General features: G+C 37.1%; 1 non-coding gene across 1 annotated transcript; it reads left to right on the forward strand.

The window, feature by feature from the left end:
* Positions 1-9,028: 9,028 nt before the first annotated feature.
* On the forward strand, positions 9,029-9,133 carry LOC117801197. The gene has a single exon (XR_004623729.1). It is a non-coding gene; the product is annotated as a U6 spliceosomal RNA (small nuclear RNA).
* Positions 9,134-16,050: the final 6,917 nt, after the last annotated feature.

Genomic DNA, 16,050 nt, shown 5'->3' on the forward strand with positions numbered 1-16,050 from the left:
GTCAACTCAGCTTGGGTCAGTGCTCCCCTGGAGTACGAGGCTCAGTTCTTAGAGTCCCACCTGTAGAGGGAATTGAGCAGAAGAAACTTGGTGGCATGTGACTATGAGTCAGGACATGCTGTCACATGAATAAAAGTTAAAAACTGGGGGGGTTTCTCCTGAAGGCAAAAAGATTCAGAGAGGATGGAAGAGCAATTTTCACATAAAGGAGGGACACAATGGCAATAAAGATTTAGGACTAGCATCAGGACCAAGAGTGGAAGCCAGAGGAGACAGAACTTCAGCTCAAAGAAAGAAATCCTAGGACCCCGCAGACCTGCTTGAAAGAGAAGAGCTATCTCAGTAGACAGCATGTTCACCAGCAAAGACAATCTTTCAGGAGATGCTACAGAGAGAAACAAAGGGGGATGGCCAGGAAAGCAACCATTTACTTCCAACTCCAACCACAGATTTCAGTATTCTGAAAAATTCTCTCCAAATTTATAACAATGATGTTCATTCCTTGATTAAAACAGGCAAATCAGGCTATGTTGTTTATACTGCAGGTTGACGCAAGTGTCATTTAAAAGCATTTCTATTTGTAAAATATCCTTAATATATTTCATTAGGTGACAAAGGACATTGAAAATGTACTGATTGGGGGAGAAAAAAAGATGGTGGAGGAGTAAGGGGACCTTTTTTCAGCTGGTCCCCTGAATCGAGCTGGATATCTACCAGATCATCCTGGACACCCACGAAATCAGCCCGAGACGTAGGAAGATACATCTGGATTTCTACAAAAGAACATCTCTGGTGCTGGGTATTGAGGTACAAAGTAGGGAGCCCTGAATCCATGCACAGATATCGGAAGATAAACGGAAGGGGGAGGGAACCGCTGCACTCGGGTGCCAGGAAGCAGTAGCCACCTGCACTGGGGAGCGGGCCAGATTCTCAGACCGGTAGCCACTGAGAAAGCTGACTGAGACCGGGAGCTCAGGAGCACACCCGCGACCAGATTGCAAACCGGAGCTCCAGAATGCGCACAAACCACACTGAAACAGGGAGCTTGGGAGAGCACGTGGGAACCATGGGTGGCTGGAAGTGTTAGAAGAACAAAGGACAGAGATGAGCTGGCCCTGGGAGAGAAGACTGGGAGACTGGCTGTGGGGCACACAACCTGGGATGCTACAGGGTTTTTAGCAGCACCAACAGAAAAAGAGTTAAAGTGGTCAAGAGAGCTCTGTAAAGAGCAGACTGTGATCTCTCTGTTCTGAGACAGAGACAAGGATACAGCCACTGCTGCTCTGATTCTCAGAAGAGTCGCAGAAAGCTACCAGAGAACAAAAGCCTGGAAATACCGGTTCACATTGTGCCCATCCCCACCCCCTTTCACAGGGGACAGGGCACTCTACCCAAACAGGGTTGCCTGAGTAGCAGTGTGGCAGGCCTCTCCCGCAGAAGGCAGACTGAAAAAACAAGAAGCCCACATCCCTAAGGTCCCTATAAAACAGGTGCACACTGCCTGGGACCTGGTCAATAATTTGGGCTCTGTACATCCCCACAACCACTCCTCATCAGAATGACAAGGAGGAGGAACCTCCAACAAAGGAAAGAAACAGAGACTGTGGCCTCTGCCACAGAGCTAATGGATATGGATATAACCAAATTGTCAGAAATGGAGTTCAGAGTAACAATGGTCAAGATGATGTGTAGGCTTGAAAAAAATATTAACAAAAATATTAACGAGAATATAGAAGCTCTAAGGGCAGAAATGAGAGTGAATCTGGAAGAAATTAAAAATGCTATGAATCAAATGCAGTCTAAACTGGATGCTCTGACAGCCAAGGTAAATGAGGCAGAAGAACGAATTAGTGAGTTGGAAGATGGGATGATAGAAAAGAAGGAAAAAATGGGAACTAGGCTCAAAAAAATCCAATCTCAAGAATGTAGATTACAGAAGATTACTGACTCAATGAAACGTTCCAATGTCAGAATCATTGGCATCCCCAAGGGCGTGGAGAGAGGTCTAGAAGAGATATTTGAACAAATTGTAGCTAAGAACTTCCTTAATCTGGCAAAGGAAGCAAGCATTCATGTCCAAGAGGCAGAAAGGACCTCTCCCAAGATCAATGAGAATAGACCAACACTATGTCACATAACAATACAATTCACAAATCTTAGATCCAAGGATATAATCTTAAAAATGGCCACGGGGAAGAGAATCCTCACCTACAGAGGGAGGAACATCAGAATAACGTCAGACCTGTCTACAGAGACCTGGCAAGCCAGAAAAAGCTGGCAAGACATATTCAGAGAACTAAGTGAGAAGAACATGCAGCCAAGGATCCTTTATCCAGCAAAGCTGTCATTCAGAATGGGTGGAGAGACAAGGACCTTCCAAGACCAGCAGAAACTGAAAGAATATGTGACCACTAAGCCAGCTCTACAAGAAATATTAAGTGGGTTCTATAAAAGAAAAAAGACCCCAAGACTGATACAAAACAGAAATTTATAATCTATAGAAACAAAGACTTCACAGGCAACATGACATCATTAAAATCATATGTCTCAATAATCACTCTCAATGTGAAAGGCCTAAATGCTCCTCACAAAATGCCTTGGTGTTGCAGATTGGATAAAAAGACATGACCCATCCATTTGCTCTCTATAAGAGACTCATTTTGAACCTAAAGATACATCCAAACTGAAAGTGAAGGGATTGAGAACAATTTTCCATGCCAACGGACCTCAAATGAAAGCTGGGGAAGCAATTCTCATATGAGAAAGATGAGATTTTAAACTAAAGACTGCAGTTAGAGATACAGAAGGACATTATATTATTCTTAAAGGATGTATCCAACAAGTGGATATGACAATTATAACTATCTATGCCCCCAACAGGGGAGAAGCTAGATACACAAGCCAACACTTAACCAGAATAAAGAGACATATAGATAATAATACATTAATAGTAGGGGACCTCAACACTCTGCTTTCAGCAATAGACAGATCACCGAAGCAGAAAATCAAAAAAGAAATAAGAGCTTTGAATGACATACTGGACCAGGTGGACCTCATAGATATACACAGAACACTACACCCCAGAACAACAGAATACCCATTCTTTTCTAATGCACAGGGAACTGTCTCCAGAATAGATCATATACTGGGTCACAAAACAGGTCTCAATAGGTTCCAAACGACTGAGATTATTCCCTGCATATTCTCAGACCACAATGCTTCGAAACTGAAACTCAATCACAAGGAAAAATTTGGAAGAAACTCAAACACTTGGAAACTAAGAACCATCCTACTTAAGAATGATTGGGTAAACCAGGGAATTAAAGAAGAGCTTAAGCAATTTACGGAAACCAATGAGAACAAAAACACATCAGTCCAAAACTTATGGGACACTACAAAGGCTGTCCTGAGGGGAAAATACATAGCCATCCAAGCCTCACTCAAAAAGAATAGAAAAATCTAAAATGCAGTTTTTATACTCTCACCTCAAGAAGATGGAGCTGGAATAGAAGAACAGGTCTAACCCATGCACAAGAAGGCAGTTGATCAAGATTAGAGCAGAGATCAATGAATTAGAAACCAGGAGCACGGTAGAGCAGATCAACAGAATGAGAAGCTGGTTCTTTGAAAAAATAAATAAGATCGATAAACCACTGGCCAGACTTATTCAAAAGAAGAGAGAAAGGACCCAAATTAATAAAATTATGAATGAACGGGGAGAGATCACAACCAACACCAATGAAATAGGAAGGATCACTAGAAACTTTTATCAACAGCTTTATGCCAATAAATCAAACAACCTGGAAGAAATGGATGCCTTCCTGGAAATCTATAAACTACCATAAACTACTATAAACAGGAAGAAATTGACTATTGAAACAGACCAGTTAATTATGAAGATTTGAAGCAATGATCAAAAACAAGAGTACAGGGCCTGACGGATTCCCTGGGGAATTCTACCAAATATTCAAAGAAGAAACAATACCTATTCTTTTGAAGCTTTTTCCAAAAATAGAAACAGAAGGAAAACTACCAAACTCATTCTATGAGGACAGTATTACCTTGATCCCCAAACCACACAAAGACCCCATCAAAAAGGAGAATTACAGACTGATATCCCTGATGAGTATAGATGCCAAAATTCTCAACAAGATCCTAGCTAATAGGATCCAACAGCACATTAAAAGGATATCCATCACGACCAAGTGAGATTCATCCCTGGGATGCAAGGGTGGTTCAACATTTGCAAATTGATCAGCGTGATAGATCACATCAAAACGAAAAGAGTCAAGAACCATATGATTCTTTCATTGATGCAGAAAAAGCATTTGACAAAATACAGCAAACTTTCCTGATTAAAACCCTTCAGAGTGTAGGATAGAGGGTAAATTCCTCAATTTCATAAAAACCATCTATGAAAAGCCTATAGCGAATATCATTCTCAATGGGGAAAAGCTGAAAGCATTTCCTTTAAGATCAGGAACATGACAAGGATGCCCACTCTCGCCATTATTGTTCAACATAATATAAGGAGTCCTTGCAACAGCAATCAGACAACAAAGAGGAATAAATTGTATTCAAATTGGCAAAGAAGAAGCCAAACTGTCTCTCTTTGAAGATGACATGATACTCTATATGGAATATCCAAGAGACTCCACACCCAAATTACTAGAACTCATAAAACAATTCACTAATGTGGCAGGATACAAAATCAATGCTCCGAAATCAGTTGCATTTCTATACATTAACAATGAGACTGAAAAAAAGAGAAATTAGGGAAACCATTCCATTTACAATAGCACCAAAAATCATATGATATCCCAGAATTACCTCAACCAGAGACGTAAAGGATCTATATTCTAGAAACTACAGAGCACTCTTGAAAGACATTGAAGAAGACACAAAATGATGGAAAAATATTCCATGCTCATGGATCAGAAGAATAAACATAGTTAAAATGTCTATGCTACCCAGAGCAATCTACACTTTCAATGCCATCACAATCAAAATACCAATGACATTTTTCAAAGAGCTGGAACAAAGAGCCCTTAAATTTGTGTGGAATCAGAAAACACCCGAATCACCAAGGAATTGTTGAAAAGGGAAAACAAAGCTGGGGGCATCAAGCTATACTACAAAGCTGTGATCACAAAGACAGCATGGTACTGGCACAAAAACAGACACATAGACCAATGGAACAGAATAGAGAGCCCAGAAATGGATCCTCGTTTCTTTGAGCAACTAATCTTTGAGAAAGCAANAGAGCACTCTTGAAAGACATTGAAGAAGACACAAAATGATGGAAAAATATTCCATGCTCATGGATCAGAAGAATAAACATAGTTAAAATGTCTATGCTACCCAGAGCAATCTACACTTTCAATGCCATCACAATCAAAATACCAATGACATTTTTCAAAGAGCTGGAACAAAGAGCCCTTAAATTTGTGTGGAATCAGAAAACACCCGAATCACCAAGGAATTGTTGAAAAGGGAAAACAAAGCTGGGGGCATCAAGCTATACTACAAAGCTGTGATCACAAAGACAGCATGGTACTGGCACAAAAACAGACACATAGACCAATGGAACAGAATAGAGAGCCCAGAAATGGATCCTCGTTTCTTTGGGCAACTAATCTTTGAGAAAGCAAGAAAAAACATCCAGTGGAAAAAAGTCTCTTCAATAAATGGTGCTGGGAAAATTGGACAGCTATATGCAAAAGAATGAAACGTGACCACTCTCTCACACCATATTCAAAGATAAACTCCAAATGGATGAAAATCCTTGATGTGAGACAGGAATCCATCAAAATCCTAGAGGACAACATAGGCTGCAACCTCTTTGACATCGGCCACAGCAACTTCTTTCATGACACATCTCCAAAGGCAAGAGAAACAAAAGAAAAAATGAACTTGTGGGACTTCATCAAGATAAAAAGCTTCTGCATAGCAAAGGACACAGTCAACGAAACTCAGAGGCAACCCACAGAATGGGAGAAGATTTTTGCAAATGACAGTACAGATAAAAGGCTGGTATCCAAGATCTATAAAGAACTTCTCAAACTCAATACACGAAAAACGAATGATCAAATCATAAAATGGGCAGAAGATATGAACAGACACTTTTCCAATGAAGACCTACAAATGGCTAACAGACACATGAAAAAATGTTCAACATCATTAGCCATCATGGAAATTCAAATCAAAACCACCTTAAGATATCACCTTATGCCAGTTAGAGTGGCAAGAATGAACAAAGCAAGAAACAACAAATATTGGAGAGGATGTGGAGAAAGGGGAACCCTCTTACACTGTTGGTGGGAATGCAAGTTAGTATAGCCACTTTGGAAAACAGTGTGGAGGTCCCTCAAAAAGTTAAAAATAGATCCAGCAATTGCACTACTGGGTATTTACCCCAACGATACAGACATAGTGAAGAGAAAGGCCATATATACCCCAACGTTCATAGCAGCATTGTCCACAATAGCTTAACTGTGGAAGGAGTCGAGATGCCCTTCAACAGGCAAATGGAAGATGTGGTCCATATATACAATGGAATATTACTCAGCCATCTGAAAGAATGATTACCCAACATTTGCAGCAACATGGATGGGACTGGAGGAGAGTATCCTAAGTGAAATAAGTCAAGCAGAGAAAGACAATTATCATATAGTTTCACTCATTAATGGGACATAAGAAATAGCAGGGAGATTGGTAGGAGAAGGAAGGGAAGAATGAAGGGGGGGTAAACAGAAGGGGGAATGAACCACGAGAGACTATGGACTCTGGGAAACAAACTGAGGGCCTTAAGAGGGGAGGGTTGGGAAATTGGGATAGGCCAGTGATGGGTATTAAGGAGGGCATGTATTGCATGGAGTACTGGGTGTTAAACACAAGCAATGAATCATGGAACACTACATCAAAAACTAATGTATACTGTATGGTGACTAACATAACATAATAAAAAATTTAAAAAAATAAAATGTACTGATTCATGACAGGCACTGTGGCCATAAGTATTTTTTATCTTTAACTTAATCCTAAGCAACAACCTAGGAGGTAAGTATTGCTATTTGCCTTTAATAGATCAGAAAACTATGAGTCATAGAAATTTCATAATTTGAATGAGATTGGACAGACCATAAATGAGAATCAAAGACTCAAAATGGCCTTCATGAGATTTTAAGTTTCTGATTGGTTTGTAAAAATCTGGAAAGGACATTGCTCTCACCTGACAACAAAAATTTCGGAGTCATTTGTGAAATCACAATTTTTCTTGAGTAAATAAGATATCTGAGATTGCAGAACAAAACAACTAACCCAAAACTTAAAGAATAACAGATACCTCTAAGGAGAGATAGGACACAAGCACCTGTTTATTTGCAGAGGACAATGGACACTATTCAAAATTTTTAAAGAATTGCTAAATGTTGAGCACAGACTAATATGACAACCTCACTCTAAAACGAACATAACACAACAAGAATTTAAAGCTCCTATTACAATGAGAGTGACCACAGCAATAAGAAAACCCAAACACAGCTCAACTTAAATAGGCTCAAATTCCCATACTAACTCAGGAAAATGAAGAGAAGTATATCCATTCCCAGGCAATAACACTAGTTACATTAGCTTTCACTGTCCTATAGAAGATGTCATCTTAAAAATAAAAAGCATAAAACATACATATAAGCAAGGGAGGTGGGAAGAAAAGAAAAAAAAATATGATCAACAAGAACAGATTTCAATATAACACAAATGTTGAAACTATCAGACAGGAAATTTAAAATAACTTTAATTAACATGTTTTAAAAAGTGGAAAAAGTATTCTGCACGCATGATCAGATGGGGAACTTCAGCAGAGACATAAAAAAACATGAGGAAGAAGTCAATGGGAATGCTAAAAATGAAAAGTATAATAAAAGAGTTGAAAATGCTTTAATGGGGATGCCTGGGTGGTTCAGTCAGTTAAGCAGGTCAATATCTCAGGGTATGGGAGCCCGCTTCTCCCTCTGTCTGCCACTCCCCCTGCTTGTGCTATCTTTCTGACAAATAAATAAATAAAATCTTTAATAATAATAATAATATTTTTAAAGATTTTATTTATTCATTTGACAGAGAGAGAGACAGCCAGTGAGAGAGGGAACACAGGCAGGGGGAGTGGGAGAGGAAGAAGCAGGCTCCTAGCAGAGGAGCCTGATGCGGGGCTCTATCCCAGGACTCCAGGATCACGCCCTGAGCTGAAGGCAGACGCTTAATGACTGAGCCACCCAGGCGCCCCAATAATAATAATTTTTTAAAAGAAAATGCTTTAATGGCCTCAAAAATAGAATCAATACAGTTGAGGAAATAATCACTAAGCTGAAAGATAGTTCAATATAAGTTCTGTAAACTAAAACACAAAAAGAAAAATTAGTGGGGGAAAAAGAAAACAGAGCACCCAAAAGCTGTTGTATAATATAAAATAGTCTAATATACATTCATGTGAAATCCCAGGAGGAAAGAAGAGGAACAGGGCAGAAAAACATATTTGAACAGATAATGGCCAAAAATTAATGACAGACACCAAAACACAGACCCAAACCCTCAAAGAGTACCAAATAGAATAAATACACCCACTCCTTAAAAAATATATAAACATATTATATTTAAACTCTTGAAAACCAAAGATAAAGATAAAATCTTGAAGGCAGCCACAGGGAAGGGGAAGACACTACATAGAAAGAAACAAATATGAGAATTACAGAAGACTTTCATCAGAAATTAGACAAGCCTGAAGACAATACAGTGACATATTTAAAGGGATGAATGGAACAAAACGATCAATTACATGTTCAATAAAACACCTTTTTAAAGTTAAGAAGAGTGTCTGTTTGCCAGTGATGGGTAGTAAGGAGGGCACGTATTGCATCGTGCACTGGGTGTTATATGCAAGTAATGAATCATCGAACTTTACATCAGAAACCGGGGATGTACTGTATGGTGACTAACATAATATAATAAAAAAATCATTAAAAAAAAGAAAAGTGTCTGTTTCAGCAGTACATACACTAAAATTGGAAAGACACAGAGAAGATTAGCATAGCCCCTGCATGAGGATGGCAAGCAAATCTGTGACATGTTCCATATTTTAAAAAAATAAATAAATAAAATAAAATTAAGGAGAAATGAAAATATGTTCATCAAGCAAAATGAAAAAATCGATTTCCAGTGTACCTGCTCTAAAAGAAATGTAGAAGGAAGTTCTTCAGATAGAAGAAACATGATACAAAAGCCTGGATCTGTGTAAAGAAATGAAAGCACTGCCAATGACAAGTGAAATGCCATAATACTAATTCTGCTCTAAAAGTTAACTTATGTCTAAAAAGGGTCAATAAAATTTTTCTGTGATGAATCAAACAGTAAATATTTTATGCTCTGTGAACCGCATATGGTCTCTGACACATATTCTTTGTTTTTTGTTGTTATTGTTATCTGTTATATTTTGTTCTGAATTTTTATAAAATGTAAAAACCATCATTAGCTTGAAGACCATACACACAAGCTTCAGGTGCTCCACTTCTGGGAAGATGAAACAAATAATGTTTCTCTATTCTCCAGGTGTTTACCTGCTAAGTACAACTAAAGCTCCTGGACATTGTATATAAAACAGACATCAGAAGACTGAACAGTGAGGAGAAAATACAAGGTGAGCTACTGACTGAAGGACCCATGGGAAAACAGTGCTGTATCTCTTGGGTTCTATTTTTGCCTCATATATCCCAGACTTGTAGAAGATAACTAAAAAAGCCACAAACAAGCACAGATTTTTCACACTCCCAATAAATGCCTACTTTTTTGGGGAGTTTGAAATTAATAAAATACCAGCAAAGGGGCTGTCTAGCAAGACAGAGAATTTTTAGACAAAAACCACACAACCCTAGCCAAACAGCACAGAAAAACTGTGGTCCTACTACACTCACACTAGCAAAGGCCAGTGGAGAGCCTGGACTTTAACCTAACACCCATCAGAGAGCTGTCAGAGAAGGCTGAGTCTGACTTTCATTACCCTGAGCAATGCAGGGCACACTGCAGAGACCATGTGGGAGTCTGGACTTCCACTCTCCACTGACAGAAAGGAGGTACCCTTGCCCCTGTCCAAGGGTGGAATCAGAGGCAGCCTAGTGGAGAGTCATGACTTTTACCACTGCCCAATGGTAAGGAGACCAAAACCCCTGGCCTCAGTGGAGGCCAAATAGGGAATAGTAATGAGTCATTCCTACCCTCCCAGCCACAGTAGTATCAACAAAGGTCTAGTGACCAAAGTACCAAACCAAAAACTTCCAGGTTTCAGTTGGAAATCACTTGTCATAACAAGAACCAGTAAATGTCAACTTGAATGAAAAGAGACAGCAATAGAAGCAAAACTGAGATGACAGAGGTGTTCAAATTACCTTATAAAAATTTTAAAGCAGTCATCATAACAATGCTTCAATAAATAATTATAAACATGCTTGAAACAAATGAAAAACAGGAAAAGTCTCAGCAGAGATATAAAAGATACAAAGAAGAACCAAAAAGAAATTATTGGAAAAAAATATAATATCCCAAATAATAAAATCAATTGATGGCTGGGCTCACAGCAGAATGGAGGGAACAGAGAAAAGAATCAGTAAACTTGAAGGTAAAATAATAGTAATTATGCAGTTAGAACAATAGAGAAAAAATAGACTGAAAAAAATGAACAGAGCCCCAGAGATATACAAGATTATAACAAATGATTGAATACTCATATCATTGGAGCCTAAAAGAAAAAAAGAAAGAGAATGAGAATGAAAAAGCATTTGAATAAATAATGACTGGAATTTCCCCAAATTTGGCAAAAAACAAGATTCAAAAAGCTTAGAGAATTCCAAACAGGATAAACCCAAAGAAATTTATTTTAAAATGCAATATAGTCAAATTTCTGAAGAGTAAAGACAAACAAAAAATATTGAAAGCAGCAAGGGAGCAATTATACCTTACCTATAAGAGAAAACAATTCAAATGACGGCATATTTGTCATTACAAACTAGGGAGGAAGTAGCACATTATTTTTCAAGTGCTGAAATAAAAAACCCAAAATTATACATGCAGAGAAAATATCCTTCAGAATTAAAGGGAAGTCAAGACATTCTCAGACAAAGGAAAACTAAGAAAATTTGTTACCAATAGCCCACCTGAAAGAAACGGCTAAAAGGAGTTTTCTGAACAGAATGAAAATGCTGAAAGAAGGGTTCCCACAAGATTAGAGTGGGAAGAAGCAAAGAATCAAAGAAAAGAATAAATAATTAAAAAAAAAAAACACAAATCCCCTTAGGGGCACCTGGGTGGTTCAGTCAGTTAAACATCTGCCTTTGGCTCAGGTCATGATCTCAAAGTCCTGGGATGGAGCCCCACATCAGGCTCCCTGCTCAGTGGGGAGTCTGTTTCTCCCTCTCCCTCTGCCCCTCCATTCCCCACTCTCCGTGTGCTCTCTCTCTCTCAAATAAATAAATAAAATCTTTTTAAAAAAATCAAAACATGGGTAAATACATTTTCCTTCTCCTTCTGAATGTTCTAAATTATGTTTGAGGGGCGCCTGGGTGGCACAGCAGTTAAGCGTCTGCCTTCGGCTCAGGGTGTGATCCCGGCGTTATGGGATCAAGCCCCACGTCAGGCTCCTCTGCTATGATCCTGCTTCTTCCTCTCCCACTCCCCCTGCTTGTGTTCCCTCTCTCGCTGGCTGTCTCTATCTCTGTCAAATAAATAAATAAAATCTTTAAAAAAATAAAATAAAATAAATTATGTTTGAAAGTTGAGCCAAAATTATAACACTGTTGTATGTGGTCCTAAATGTGTGTGGAGGAAATATGTAAAGCAATTATAATACAAATTTGGGAAGGTAAAAGAACTTAAAGGGAGAAGGTTTCTATACTTCACTCAATCTGGTAAAGTGTGGACAACTGTAGCTTCTGATTTGTTACGTATATATAATTTAATACATAGAGATACCACAAAAATATCTATCCAAAATATATACTTAAAAATACTATATATGTGAAGAAAAAGGGAACTCTCATGCACTGTTGGTGGGAATACAAGTTAATTGCACCTGCTATGCAAAACAGTATGAGGCTCCCTCAAAAAATTAATAAAACAACTATCATATGATCCAGTACTTCTACTCCTGGGCATTTAGCCAAAGAAAATGAAAACATTAATTCAAAAGATATATGCAGCCCTATGTTTACTGCAGCATAATTTACAATAGCCAAGATATGAAACCAACCCAAGTGTCCATCAGTAGGTGAATGGATAAAAAAAGAAGTAATACACACACACACACACACACACACACACACACACACACACACACAGAGGAATACTACTCAGCCGTAGAAATGAATGATCATGCCATTTGTGACAACATGAATGGACCTAGAGGGCATTATGCTAAGTGAAATAAGTCAGACAAAGACAAATACCATATGATTTCACTATAAGTGGAATCTGAAAAAAACAAAACAAATAAACAAACAGATTCAAATACTGAGAACAAACTGGTGGTTGCCAAAGGAAAGCTGGGTGGGGGGATGGGTGAAATAAGTGAAGGAGATTAAGAGGTACAAACTTCCAGTTTTAAAATAAATAAGTCATGGAGATGAAAGTACAGCATAGGGAATATAGTCAACGATATTGTAGTAGTGTGTTATGGTGACAGATGGTGAGTACACTCATTGTGGTGAGCATCGAGTAATGTATAGAATTAGCGTAACTATTATAACAATTGCATGTCAACTGTACTTCAATAATAAACAATAAAAACACTATAGATAAATTAAAATTGTAAAAACTAAGTAACCCACAAGGAAAAAAATAAAAAGAACACAGACATGAAAAACAGAACAAACAGAAAACAAAAATTAAGACAACAGACGTAAACCCTAACTGGTCAATAATTACATTAAATGTATATATTCTAAATTCAGAGGGGATAAAAAAATAACCCAACTTTATGCTGCCAAACAGTAATTCACTCCAATAATAATGGTACAGGGAGGTTGATATTAAAAGGATATAAAAAGATATACCACACAGATATTAATCAAAAGAAAGCATGAGTGACTATGTTAGCCAGATAAAGTAAACTTCAGAGCAAAGAAAATCAGCAAAGACAGACAGTGACATAACATAATGATAAAAGTTTCAATCCACCAAGAAGGCATAGGAATCCTAAATGCATCCTCATCAAGCAACAGAGCTACAAAAATGTGGGGCAAAATTGATAGAATTTTAAAAAAATAGTCAAATCTTTATTTTTGAAGTTGGGATTTTTAACACCCATCTCTCAACAATGGATAGAGCAAGAGACAAAACCAGCAAGGAATAGAACATGACAAAACCATCAACCAAAACGATCTAATCAAAATTTACCAAAACCTTCAACCAGCAAAAACAGAATACACATTCTTTTCAAGCACCCATTCTTTTCAAGCTAAACCATATCTTGAGTCATAAAACAAACCTCAAAGATTAAAATCCTATATTATGCGTTCTCTGACTATAATAGTATCAAAAGAACAGAAATAAAAGAACATAAAGATAACAGAAAAGTCCCCAAACACTTGGAAACTAAGCAACACCTAAAGAAGTTATGGGTAAAATAGAAATCTCAACAGAAATTTTAAAGACTGGTGATGGGCAGTAAGGAGAGCATGTATTGCATGGTGCACTGGGTGTTATACACAACTAATGAATCATCGAACTTTACATCAGAAACCAGGGATGTACTGTATAGTGACTAACATAATATAATAAAAAAAAATTTTTTAAATCTAACTTAAAAAAAATTTAAAAACACATTGAGCTGAAGAAAATAAAAATACAACGTATCAAAATTTGTGGGATAGAGCTAAAGAAGTGAGTCTGCTTGGGCTACCATAACAAAATACCACAAAAATTTATGAAAAGTTCACTAAAATTGACAAACCTGTAGCAAGAAAAAAAAGAAAAGACACAAATTACCCATATAAGAAATGACAGGAAATGTCACTAAAGATCTGGCAGACATTAAAAGATAATGAGATTACAAACAACTCTCTCTATATAAATTTGACAATTTGATGAAATGGGTCAATTCTTCAAAAAGTATAAACTACCATAACTCATGAAGTATGAAATAGATAATTTGAAAGGCCTATAACTACTAAAGAAATTTAATTCATAGTTAAGGTCTATCCCTAAAAAATCTTTAGGCCAATATAATTTCATTGGAGAATTCTACCAAATATTTAAAGAACATTAATTCTATACAATATTTTCTGAAAACAGAAGAGGAAGGAACACTTCCCAATTAATTTTATAAGGTTAGTGTTACCTCAATACTAAAAGTAAAAATAAAAAAAACAGTACAATAAAGAAAAACTAAAGACTGAATATGGACAAAAATAATTAACAAAATATTAGCAAATAGAATACAACAATGTATGAAATATAGCATATACAAGTAGAATATATTCCAGGAACGCAAGGGTAGTTCAAATATTGAAAATCAATCAACATCATCCATCATATTAACAGAGTAAAGAAGAAAAATCACATTAGCATTTTAATTGGTGCAGAAAACTCATTCAAAAAAATTTAACCTCAATTCATTACAGTAATTCTTGGACATCTAGGAATAGAAGATAACTTCCTCAACATGATAAAGAGCACCTACCAAAAAAACCTACAACTATGATTGTACTTGATTGTGAAGAATGAGGCTTTCTTCCTAAGACTGGAAACAAAGCAAATACAACCTGTCACCACTCTTTACTCAACATAGTGCTGGAAGTCCTGTCCACTGCAATATGGTAAGAAAGAAAAGGAACACAGAACAAAAAGGAAGGACTAAAACTGTCACTATGTGCAGGTGACATTATGATCTCTGCAGAAATTCCTGAGGAATCTGCAAAAATAAAATCTTAGAACTAATAAATGAGCTTAGTAAGGTCACAGGAATGAACATCAACATATAAAAATCAGCCATACTTCTATAGTCTAACAATGAACACTTGAAAAACAAAATTTTAAAATACAATGTTAAATGACTCAAAAACGAAATGCTTAGGTGTAAATCTAACAAAACGTGTACAGATGTTGTATTCTAAAAAATAAAAAATACTGATGAAATCAAAGATCTAAATAAATGGAGAGATATGACATTTTCATATACTAGAAATCTTAATGTAAGTAAAGATGTCAACACTCCCTACACTGTTATACATATTTGGTAAATTCCTATCAAAATCCCAGTATGGTTTTTACAGATTTTTTATGGATAAATGTATATTAAAATAGAAAGGAACAAGAGAGTTAAACATTTTTGAAAAAAGAAAGAGAATAAAGTTGGGAGTTTTCAGTCTATCTAATTTCAAAACTTATTATATAACCTCAGTAATCAAGACTGCATGACACTGGTGGGGGAACAGACCCATAACAACAGAACAGAATAGAGAATCCAGAAACAGACAGACATAAATGTGTCCAACTGAATTTTTTTACAAAGGAGCAAAAGCAATGTGATCAAGGAAGCTTTTTCAGTAAACAATTAGACATAAGCCAAAATAAAACAAAACAAAAAAACTTGACCTAAGACTCACACCTTGAGCAATAATTAACACAAACTACAGCAGGGACTTTAGCATGTAAAACATAAAATTATAAAACATACCCCTCCCCCCAAAAAAAGAAAATCTTAGGGATGTAGGGCTAGGCAAAAGTAGTTAGACTTGGTACCAAAAGCATGAGCCAAAAAAGAAGAAAATTAAAATAAAAATGAAAAACTTTTGCTCTCCTGAGTGGCTCAGTGGGTTAAGCATCCAACTTTTGATTTCAGCTCAGGTGATGATCTCAGGGTCGTGAGATCAAGCCCCACATCAGGCTCCACATTGGGTATGGAGTCTGCTTAAGATTCTCTCTCTCCCTCTCCCTCTGCCCTACCCTCACTCCCGCTCATCTCTTTCTCTCTCTAAAAACAACAACAACAACAACAACAACAACAGGGGT

Source organism: Ailuropoda melanoleuca, chromosome 2 (assembly GCF_002007445.2).
Source record: "Ailuropoda melanoleuca isolate Jingjing chromosome 2, ASM200744v2, whole genome shotgun sequence".
NCBI lineage: Eukaryota > Metazoa > Chordata > Mammalia > Carnivora > Ursidae > Ailuropoda > Ailuropoda melanoleuca.